The 11881-nt window shown below is 37.2% G+C and overlaps 1 pseudogene; it reads left to right on the top strand.

Annotated features, from left to right (window-relative positions):
* The first annotated feature begins 9717 nt into the window (after positions 1-9717).
* LOC141568268 (cytochrome c pseudogene) lies at positions 9718-10270 on the top strand (annotated as a pseudogene).
* The last annotated feature ends 1611 nt before the right edge of the window (positions 10271-11881 follow it).

Here is an 11881-nt window from a genome sequence, read left to right as displayed (position 1 = left end):
ATATTAATGAGGGTACCCAAGACTTCTCTGGGGCTATAGAAGGGGAGGTGTAATTTAGTGGAATCCATTTGGGAGAATTTCTGGAGCACTTCTCCAGGTGCCAGGCACATTATATGGAGTTCCCTCTTGGTGGATCCTCCCCACCGATACACTCCTGGGAAATAAAGAAGAAAACAATCCATCTTGTTAACTAAGGGTTTTCCTCAAAACTCTTCTTTCACCTCTGAGCTCACCTCCTTCTGGGTGCCTCCTCAATCCTCCGAATTCTAGTGCAGATTCATCTTTTTTTTTTCTCTCATGGGATCTCATGCAAAGCTCTACACACTTCACTAGAATTGCTGGTTTGTTTTTAAAAGGCCAGTCCCTGGAGGGTAGGATAATGTCCATGGAAAAGACAAGTGAGACTCAAGGTCACCTAGGCCTCTGTGTGCTCTGTCTGGCCACAGAGTTCCTTGCCTCCCTTTCTCTTTAAATTAGATAGACTCTTTAAATTGATTGCAGCCAACACCAGAATTTCTCTCTCTGTCTTGAAACTCGTACCAGGCGTAGCAGGTTCTTCCCACCCTTCTGTACCTTTTTCCCTAACCCCTGAACTCCCTAAGTAGAGGTAAGTGCACCCTCCCCTGTGCCCATTGATCCTCCTAACAAGTGACATTGTATGTATTTTTGGAAGCACCTTTTTGGGAGCCCATCTACTCCAGGTAAGGTTTTATTCACCTTTGTATCCCAGCTCAGAGACCCCCATATGCCTTTACATGATTTATCTGAAATGATGAATGCCCTTCGGTCAGTCTTGGGAAGTTACTGCAGAGTTGACTCTACACCGCTGTGACCTGAGAACGCGCTGCTGAGGCCGCTCAGGTCACACACCACACGATCCCTGGGAGGCAGAGGCGAGATTTGAGACTCTCTGGCTGCCTGAGTTTTCTAGCGTACTATTCCCTTCTGCATACTATCTTCCCTTCTTTTTGCTGAGCTCTCACCTACTTCTCATTCATTCTCTTCTTTCAATTTCCACTTCCCCATCATTTCCCCAGAGTCCTTCTGTCATCCCTTGGTCCCTTCCCCGCCTTTTCCTTCCTTCACAACTTCGATCTTTGTTTTCTAATACTGAGCCTTCTTAGCTAGTGGTTTTATTGCACGTCTTTGCTCCTTTACCAACATTGCCCTAATCTCGTCCGTCTCCATACTTCAGGTCTTCCCTATTTGCCTCTGGCCTCCCTCAGTCAGAACAAAACCTGAACAGCCAGAGCGCTTCGCTTCGGGGCGAGCAAGGCAGCACCGCTTCCTCCCAGCGGCCCCGGCAGCGGCTGGTACAAATTAATATCTTGCGGAGACTGAAAAATCTGCAGCGCCTCCTGTAGGAGCAACTGTGGGCCTCGCCCCTTAACCCTGGCGGGGAATCGAGCAGAGGCAGGAAGGTGCGGGTGGGCGGCGGAGAGCTGGGGAAAACCGAGCTTCCGTCACTGTGAGTTGAAGGGTTTTTTTCTCCCCTGTTCCTCTCCCCCCACCCGCCACTCTCCCCCCCACGCAAAAATACCCAGCAGTGTTTCGGTGGCTGCGCTGTCGACTTTCGCCTCCTAATCTCGGTTAATCAACTCGGGATCACTGATGCAGGTCAGCATCAGCCCATCTGTTTGATCAAGAGTCAGAGATCTCTATTTCTTCTGCGGTCAGAATTCTTCCCCCGCAGGCACCTTGCTATAGTAACCTTCATTTAATACTCCAGTTATCGTTAGCATCAGAGCTCATCAACACGTCTTTTCTCAGAAGGATCCCTCCTCCGACCTGCCGGACTCGCAAAGCTTCAAGGAATTCCCTTTTCAAGTTCACCTCGCGTGCAACCCAAAGAACATGCTGCTGCCTCCAACACCAAATCGCCTCTAAGCAATAAACTTTTCAGAATAATTTCTCTAAAGACAATAGTCAGTTCTTTCTGTTTCTTTTCGTCATGTACCCTTTTAGTTTATTTTCATCTAGGCAATAAATAAATTCTCCCAAAGATCCTGTCTTCGGTCCACGGGGAAAAATTCTGGTCCACCAAGCTTGTAAACGGGGTTATAGGACATTTACAAAGAACAATAGAGGAAATGAAATGAGCCATTGAGAACTGTGTCCTGAAGTTTACCAAGGTAATTGATCCTTTCACTGGGTCCTCCTGAATTTTTCAACAGTAAACTAGTTTCATCTCTGATGGTTTCACCATTGTATGTGCAGGGACAGCAGAAGCTTTAAATTATGTCAACAGTGACCTCATAAGTTTTTTTTTTAAATGAGTGGCTAAGACATTTGGATAAAATAATACTACTTGTAAAAAGGAGAGAGAGAGAGAGAGAGAGAGAGAGAGAGAGATTGCTACTGCAAAACTTGCAAAAGGGATTTACACCTGTACTATTTGTGGTTGCTTAAGATCTGCTCAAGTCTAGAGGTATTCAACAGGACAGCTGGCAAATAGGGGGTTAATCATTACAGAAAATGATGCATCATATCTTTTCAGTTTGGTTGATACAGAAGGGCAGTAAAGATTTATGCTTCAGGAGAAGGATAAAACTGTTATTTTCAGAGTGTAGTTGACCCTTTGGAAGTTTGATTTCCAAGGAAATGCAAATATACACGATGTGTGTTATAGAACATCCCTTGCTCTCCCTAAAAGAACTCTGATTCTGGCACTTTCATCACCTTAATCTTCTTAGGCTATATTGAAACTTCTTAGGTTTCTGAAAAATTCTAACATCTAAGGCTTACAAGAATATTGAACTATGGTAACATTTTAAAGGAGAAAATTATCTAGATATTTTATAAAGGTAGGTATACTGTTTGGGTAAATTAGTTTACTTTTTTGCTGTGTTTAAAAAATAAGGTTTTCAGCAATCCCTCTCCTGGGTATCTACCCCAAAAATCTGAAAACATTTATACATAAAGACACGTGTGCTCCAATGTTCATTGCAGCTTTGTTTACGGTGGCCAACACATGGAGACAACCAAAATGTCCTTTGATACATGAATGGATAAAGAAGTTGTGGTATATATACACAATGGAATACTATTCGGCGGTAAGAAAAGATGATATAGGAACATTTGTGACAACATGGATGGATCTTGAGAGTATAATTCTAAGCGAAATAAGTCAGACACAAAAAGCAGAGAACCATATGATTTCACTGATATGTGGTATATAAACCAAAAACAACAAAAGAACAAGACAAACAAATGAGAAACAAAATCTCATAGACACAGACAATAGTTTAGTGGTTACCAGAGAGTAAGGGGGGTGGGGGGTGGGAGATGTGGGTAAGGGGGATCAAACATATGGTGATGGAAGGAGAACTGACTCTGGGTGGTGAACACACAATGGGATTTATAGATGATGTAATACAGAATTGTACACCTGAAATCTATGTAATTTTACTAACAATTTTCACCCCAATAATTTTTTTAAAAAAAGAAGAAAAAATAGGGTTTTATCCTCCGAAAGTTCTAATTGCTGATAATCGCATTTTAATTTAGAAAAATTTAGTGAGCTGGCCTTTTTCTTCTCATAGAGAGGATGCTTATTTCTTTCTTATGTTTGTGGAAAATAAATGCATGGATATAAATAAGATAAGTATATCTTATTACTATATATCTCTCTGGTATTGTATTTTCCAATTCCAGTAAAGCAATGTTGAAAGAGCTTTCTGTCACCAGCTAGTTATTAACAAAAACAGTATTCATTGTCATTCTGGTTTTAGGCAGCATCTGAAGCTCTCTGCAGTTCGATCCTGTGATTATTAACTGACTTCCCACCAGTATCTTATACAGGCCCATTATCTACTGTCAATATTTTTATAGCTTATGAGGAGAAGTCCTGCTTACTTCCTGTTAGAAGGGAGGTAACAGGGTTTTTTTTTCTTCTTCTTTTTTTTTAAAGTAGATAAATATGTACTCAACAAATATGTTTGACTGGGGAAGTAAAAAGGGAGGGAAAGGGGAGCCTAGCATCTGCTGTCTCGCAGGCTTATTGTGTGGTTAATAATTGCTCCAGAATAGTTTTACAGGGTGTAGTCTTTCAGAAACAAGGATTACTGAAAGATCCAGGTCTGAAACCTTTTTTTCAGTTCTGTTCATACATTAAAATCTAGATGGTAGGTAAGGTTTTGTTGTTGATGATATTGTTTTAAAACCAGCTCATCTCAGTGTAAACCATTTTTGCTTTCCTTACATTGAAAAATCTCTTAAGATACATTTGCCTAAAAGAAAGGAATTGGTGCATAGTTTCCCCATTCAAGAGAATGAAACTTCACAATATAAGGCTGTCATAAGGATATATTGTGAATACAAGGTTGGTATTATCAAGGCTCTACTTTGTATGAATAAACACAATTTTAAAAGTTTAGGCAAACATAGCCATTAGTTCAAAGTACGTACTTTAAAAGGTGACATCACCTTCCTGTGTTTTCTATCTTATGGGTACTCTGATCAATTAAAAAACATTGAACATTAAAAAAATTATCACAGATGTGGAATAACTTAAAGAATTGTAGTAAATCATGACATTTTAAAATATAAATTATTACATAGCATTCAAATTTGAAAATTTAATGTTGAAAATGTTTCTGTCAAGAATTAGTTGATTCTTTGTATCTTTAGAGGAATATCTTTTTTTAAAAGCAGTAGATGTGAAATCAATAAATTTAAGTTTCATTCCTAGTTTTTTCACTTATTAATTATGTGTACCTAGGGCAAAATATTAACTCTATGAGCCTCAGTATCCTTATCTATAAAAAAGGAAAGAACAATTAAACCTAAACTTCCTACCTCAGAGGTTATTGTAAGAATCATATGAGATCCTAAGATAACACATACGAATCACACAAGATAACATATATGAGCCAGTCAGATTAGGCCAGATTACGATATGGTAACAAACAAGACCAAAAGCTGTTACCTAAAATTTTATTTCTTGCTCATGATATAAAGCTATAACAGGCCAGCTGGGTCTTAGCTTGTGATCATTTAGGGACCCAGAATGACGCAGTAGCCATCATCTCAAACATTGCCAGTAACCAGATACAGAGAGAAAGACGGGTCTGGAAGCAATCATATCATCTGCTTGGAACTGACACATATCACTCCTACTCATAATTCATTGGCCAGAATTATTCACAAGGCCCATTCACCCACAGAGAGATCAGAAAGTATAAGCCAGCATGGAAGAGAACCAGAACGATTTGGAGTACAGCATTAACTACCACCACACTTAATGGGGGAAAATTACAAATAGCGAGGTGCTTTACAGGTGCAAAGTGTTATTTGTAAAAATATACTGGGGATTTCTGGGAACTAGAGCTAATATGAATTAAGCTAAAATCAGTATCCTATTGTGATTTAATTCTCTAAAGAGAACTTACTAGGAAGTCATTAAATTATTAGGTTGGTGCAAAAGTAATTGCGATGTAAAAGGTTAAAAATAATTGCAAAAACTGCAATTACTTTTGCACCAACCTAATAAATAGTATGGATATATTTCCTTGCAGTTACAGAAAACATTGACCCAGAAACTTGACATTTTATTTGACTGTAAGCTAGATCATGATATTCCTAACTTAAAGGTCCTCAGACATTCACTGAGACATCTGATTTAAAAAAAAAATAAAAAATCTTGATACAGCAATATTTCTTTCTGTGCTCTTGAAAGAGCAAAAATAGTGATAAATAATTACTGTATATAAAATCTATGGATAAATTAATCATCTCCAAGATTATACATCAGTCAGATATAAAGGAGTAAGAAAAAGTCAATTTTAGTTAGCATTGCAAAGTAAAACAAATATATTCAAGTGCCGATAACCTCTCCTTTTTCATTGTGAAATTATGTCTCAATTCATAATTGGACTCGCTTTGCCTAAGATTTTAGGGCTGGGGTAGCAAATTGGTGAGAGATGATGATGACTTGTCATTAGTGTGAATGGTAAGAACTTGTCAAATTCTGGGCATAGTTTAAATGCATAGACAACAGGATTGGTTGAACACTATAAGTGAGATTGAGAGAAAGAGAGGAGACTGAGATCACACCAAAGTATTTGGTCTGAGTAACGAGGAGAATGGTGTTGCCTGAGATGAGAAACACAGCTGAAGAAACAGCTTTGGTGTGGCGGGAAGGAGGCTCAGTTACAGACACATTAAATCTTCTCTAAGGAGCTCTTAGCAACTTCTCTGATGAGAGTCAAGAAAGATAAATCTGTTTGAACAAACATAGAACAAGTTTAATTAACTTTAAAGAAGCAGTAGTGTAGAGAAACTCAGGTATCATTAGGCAACCTGGGTTCTAATCACTTAATAGTTAGGGATCCGGGTTCAAATCCTGACGTCACCACTTACCACATGGTATGAACTTGAATAAGTTACTTAACCTCCCTAGAGAGTTTTGTTTCATTTGTCAAATGGGTATCATAATTTTATTACTTTGTAGATTCATCCATATTGTGGGCTTAACTTGGTGCACTGCACATAATGAGTAGACAATAAATATTTGCCAGTAGTTGCTAAAGCAATTACATGATTTGTCTCTCTTGCAAGATTGAGAGCTCATTAAATACAGGGGCATCTCTGATTCTTCTTTCATCTGCTACCCCTAAATTAATGAAAGCCTTCAGCCAAGTAGAGATGAGAAAGGCTGAAACATGAACCCCTCCTCTAGTACTGGCCACTTAGTCATCATTCTAACTAAATACAAGTAGTGATGATGGGAACAGTTTCATATAAGTAATAGAGATTGAATAGATTTTTGATGGTAGAGTTGTGAGAAAAGTTATGTCGGATAAAAAGAAGAGCCCCAAAAAAGCAGAGAAATGGGGAGATGTATGATATTCTCTGCTCAGATTCCTCACCACTTAATTACATCTCTGTTATGGTCCTAGTACATCACTCATTTATATTTTCACACTAGACTAGTATCATCAAGAGGGAAATATGGGGCTGGCCCGGTGGCTCAGGCAGTTAGAGCTCCATGCTCCTAATTCCGAAGGCTGCCGGTTCAATTCCCACATGGGCCAGTGGGCTCTCAGCCACAAGGTTGCCAGTTCAATTCCTCGAGTCCCGCAAGGGATGGTGGGCAGCGCCCCCTGCAACTAAGATTGAACATGGCACCTTGAGCTAAGCTGCCGCTGAGCTCCCGGATGGCTCAGTTGGTTGGAGTGCATCCTCTCAACCACAAGGTTGCAAGTTCAACTCCTGTGAGGGATGGTAGGCTGTGCCCCCTGCAACTAGAAACGGCAACTGGACCTGGAGCTGAGCTGCTCCCTCCACAACTAAGATTGAAAGGACAACAACTTGACTTGAAAAAAAGGCCTGGAAGTACACACTGTTCTCCAATAAAGTCCTGTTACCCTTCCCCAATAAAAAAAAAAAAAAAAAGAAATGAAAAAAGAGGGAAATATGAAAGAGCAATCAGAGTAACCTAAAGGGAAGTTGTATTATAAAGGACATACCTTGGAATTGGGAAATCAGACCTCTAGTCAGTTCTCTAAGTTTTAACCATTGTGAACATAGACTCCTTGAACCTTAGCTCCTATATCTATTCAAACTTACAGGTTTCTTGTGAGGACCAAATGATAGTCATATGAAATTTATTTCAAAATTTATAAATCTATTTGTCAACTGTAGAGAACTAGTAAAATACAACAAAAATCCTACAATTTAAGCAAAAAATTTTGGGTTGAGAATACTTGAGAAAGATTGAAGTTCTAAGGAAGATGGGGTAAGCACATGCTACACTGTCTCTCCCACTAAATGCAAGTATAAATGCTGAAACAGCTATATGAAGATGCTGAACAGTAAACTTTAGCAGAAAGGTTGAGGAAAGAGGCCAGGAGTTGAAGTTACACCAAACTAGTGGTGAGTTTCCTTTTTTCCCCCTCTCTACTATCACCTGGCATAAACTCAAGGGAAGCTCTAAACCAGAAATTTGCACGGGGTCAGGAGCAAAATAGCTCTAAGAAAAGCCCTCTCTTTATTGGAAAGGGACTGTGAGAAAGAGGAGTTCTATGAGTCAGATAGAGTGGAGAAAATTCCTGGCTTTTAAAATTATTTAAAGTATTATTTTACCATTCTCTCCTGCCCTACCTCCCGGATGGTAGTAGTGGCCATGGAGGCACCTAAAATTCTGGAAAGGAATCCCTCTTTATCATGAGAGAGTTATGGTCCCCAAAGTGTGAAATGGAACCCATTGCTTTTTGTCTTTCTTTGTCCTCCCACTGCTTGGCAGTATTTGCAGACATAGTCACAAGAAGAACATGGCAGACAAAGGAAATTAAAGCCCCAGTGTTGTGTAAAGAGGACTAGAAAGGGAGGCCTGTGGGGGCCAGAAGGCATTAGGGAAATCATGGTGAAGAGGAAAATCAAGAAGTTAAACCCATAAAGTAGTGCATGTACTCCTGGGCTAACCAAAGAGCTGTGCATGCATGGAACGAACTTTAAATAGTGTATCACATGATATCAGTGGTATTCACATGATATCAATCTTAATAGCACTACAAATATGTTGAAAACTGAAATGATAATGGACAACATACCACGGGGCGGGGGGGGGGAATCAACTTTCTTTTTAAGATTGAAGCAAAACCCAGAATCAACCTGCTATTCTATTAAGCATATAATAAAAATTACTCGCCATATGGAGTCAAGAAAATTTCAATTCACAAGGGAAAAGACAATCAACACAGATACTTCGATGACACAGATGTTGGAATTATCAATTGAAAATTGCAAAGAAGATATTATAATATGCTTCAAAAAGTAAGAGAGAACATTCTTGAAAAAATTAGAAACCTCAGCAAAGAAACAGAAGACATAAAGAAGAACCAAATACAATTGTATGATTAAAATACTCAATAACAGAAAAAAATATTTACTAGACAGGCTCAATAGCAAAATGGGGATGACAAAATAATGAGATAGTAAATTTAAAAATTGATCAATAAAAATTATTCTAAACAGAGACAAAAAATAGATTGTAAAAATGTGAAGAAAGCTTTGGGGCCTATAGAACAATTCCAAAATGTCTAAGTTTTGTGTCAACAGAGTCCCAAAAGAAGCGGAGAAGGAATATGGAACATAAAAAATATTTGAGGAAATAATGGCTGAAAACTTCCTTGACAAAAGACACAAATGTACAGATTCTAGAAGTTCAATAAGCTCCAAACATGATCATTTTAAACAATTGAATGTCCAGATGCATCATAATCAAACTGCTAAACAATAAAACAAGGAAAAAGGCCTGAAAGCAGCCAGAGAAAAACAATACATTATCCCTAGGGCAATAGTGATTTGAAAGACTAGGTTTGTCATCAGAAACCAGGATAGTTAGAAGAAAATGGAATCTTCAAAGTGCTGAAAGAAAAGAACTGTCAACCCAGAATTCTATATCCAGTAAAAAATATCCTTTAGGAATAAAGGAAAAAAGATATTCTAAGATAAAGGAAAAATAAGAGAATTTATCACCCAGACATGTACTAAAAATACCAAAGAAAATTTCTCAGACAAAAAGAAAATAATACAAGAAGAACATTTGAGTCATTAACGATGAAGAGTGACAGAAATGGTAAAATCTGGATAAATATTATAGATTATTTTTCTCCTCTAAATTCTTTGAAATATGTATTCCTGTCAAAAGCAAAAATTGAGAGAGCGGTATGCCCGGCTTGCGAGTGTGAGACTGCGTTTCGTGTCCAATGAAAGAGTGATTTAAAAATGGGTGATGTTGAGAAGGGCAAGAAGATTTTTGTGCAGAAGTGTGCCCAGTGCCATTCTGCGGAAAAGGGAGGCAAACACAAGACTGGGCCAAATCTCCATGGTCTGTTTGGGCGAAAGACTGGTCAGGCCCTGGATTTTCTTACACAGATGCCAACAAGAACAAAGGTATCACCTGGGGAGATGACACCTTGATGGAGTATTTGGAGAATCCCAAGAAGTACATCCCTGGAACAAAAATGATCTTCACTGGCATTAAGAAGACTGCAGAAAGGGCAGACTTGATAGCGTATCTCAAAAAGCCTACTAAGGAATAATAGTTGGCCACTGCCTTATTTATTACAATACAGAAATGTCTCGTGACATTTTTTTGAATGTGTATCATATTTAAATTGATCTCATATACCAGAATTCAGATCATGAATGGCTGATATTACATTTCTTTTGGGCAGTCCTAATTTAAATAAGATTGGCTTGTGGTTAAATGGATATGATCAGCTTTTTTAACGTGTTGGTAATTTCGGGTCAGCAAGTCCTATTACTGTTTTCCCCCTTCTAAAGCTATGATTGGATGTGCTGAGTCATGTTCAACTTTTCACAGAGATGGTAAATGCCATCTTCAAATCTATAGGAGTTTTGAAATGGAGTTTTATATTTAGATTTGTATAACTGGTTATATTAATATGTGAATACTGAGGAAGTCCCTTCACTGTCTTATAAAACAGCCAGACTCAATTCTGTTTCAAGTGTTCATTAGCCTGTTAAAAGGCAAGGGTTGAAGATAAGGTGGCAGTGCCCACTTGATCTTTTTGGTCCTAACTATGCCAATTTAATTAAAATCCCATGTATCTAAACCGTTGCCTTTTATGTAATGAAAGGCATTTTAGTTTGGTTTATGTATAATACAAATCAAAAATATTTAACATTTCTCACATTTTATAGATGATCTATAAGGTCAGATGCTTTTAAAATTCAGTGTGAAAAGATATAGTAGCAATCTTTGTGAGTTCTTTACTGTAAAGTCAGACTAACATAAGTTAGGATTGTCTTTTAAACAGCTATTCAAAAACACAACTGTAGAACTGTGTATGTATGATTGGTAATGGCGCTTTTGCCATCTCATTAGAAGGATTAGAGAATAGACCAGCACAGAATTGTAAATTATTTGATCATAAGACTTAAGATAATTAAAAGACAAAATCACAAAAAAAAGAGCAAAAATTATTGCTTTCAAAAAACATTGTCTTGATTGGATTTTCAATGGATGCAGAAATAATACATTTGACAACTACAACATGAATGAAGGAGATAAAGGAATCTATTGAAGTTTTCTACATTCTTCTTGAATTGGTAAAATATTAATTCTAAGTATACAGTGGAAATTTAAATATGTATGTTGTAATCTTTATACAAATCATTTAAAAAAAAGCTATATAAAGAGGTAGTAAAAAAAAACCTCAATAGATAAATTGAAAGAATAAAAAATATTTAAATAATCCAAAGAAAGCAATAAGGGTTAACAGAGAACAAAACACATAGGGAATAAAAAGACAACAGATAATAAAATTGTAGACCTAATTCCAAACTTACCAATAATCTTATTAAATATAAATAGCTCAAGAAGACAAACTAAAAGGCAGAGGTTGCCAGAATGATTTTCTTTTTAAAAGATAACTATATACTGTCTATAAGAAACCTATTTTAAATGTTGGGGAGTTAAGTGTAAAATAATGGAAAAAGACATAAATAATGGAAAGATAAAAATAGAACAGAAAAGATAAAATAATGGAAAAAACTTGAGTGGCTATGTCAATATAAGATACAGTAGAATATAAAGCAAGGAAAAGTATCAGGAATTAAGAGAGCCATTACATTATAATAAAAATATACATTCACAAAAAGACATAAAAAATCCTAAATGTGTATATACCTAACATCAGAACTTCAAAATAGATAAAGCCAAAACTGATAAAACTACAAGGAAAAAAAGACAAGTCTTCCATTTACTTATAAAATTCAACATTTCTTTCTCAGTAACTGATAGAACAAGTAAGCAAAAAAATAAGAAAAAGAATAGAAGTACTGAACAGCACTATTAACCAACTGGATCTAATTGATTTTTATAGAATGTCCATCCCAACAAAGACAGATT

The sequence above is a fragment of the Rhinolophus sinicus genome, linkage group LG02, assembly GCF_036562045.2.
Source record: "Rhinolophus sinicus isolate RSC01 linkage group LG02, ASM3656204v1, whole genome shotgun sequence".
NCBI lineage: Eukaryota > Metazoa > Chordata > Mammalia > Chiroptera > Rhinolophidae > Rhinolophus > Rhinolophus sinicus.
Note: the sequence above shows the minus strand (reverse complement) of the source record. Positions and strands in the feature narration are given on the sequence as shown.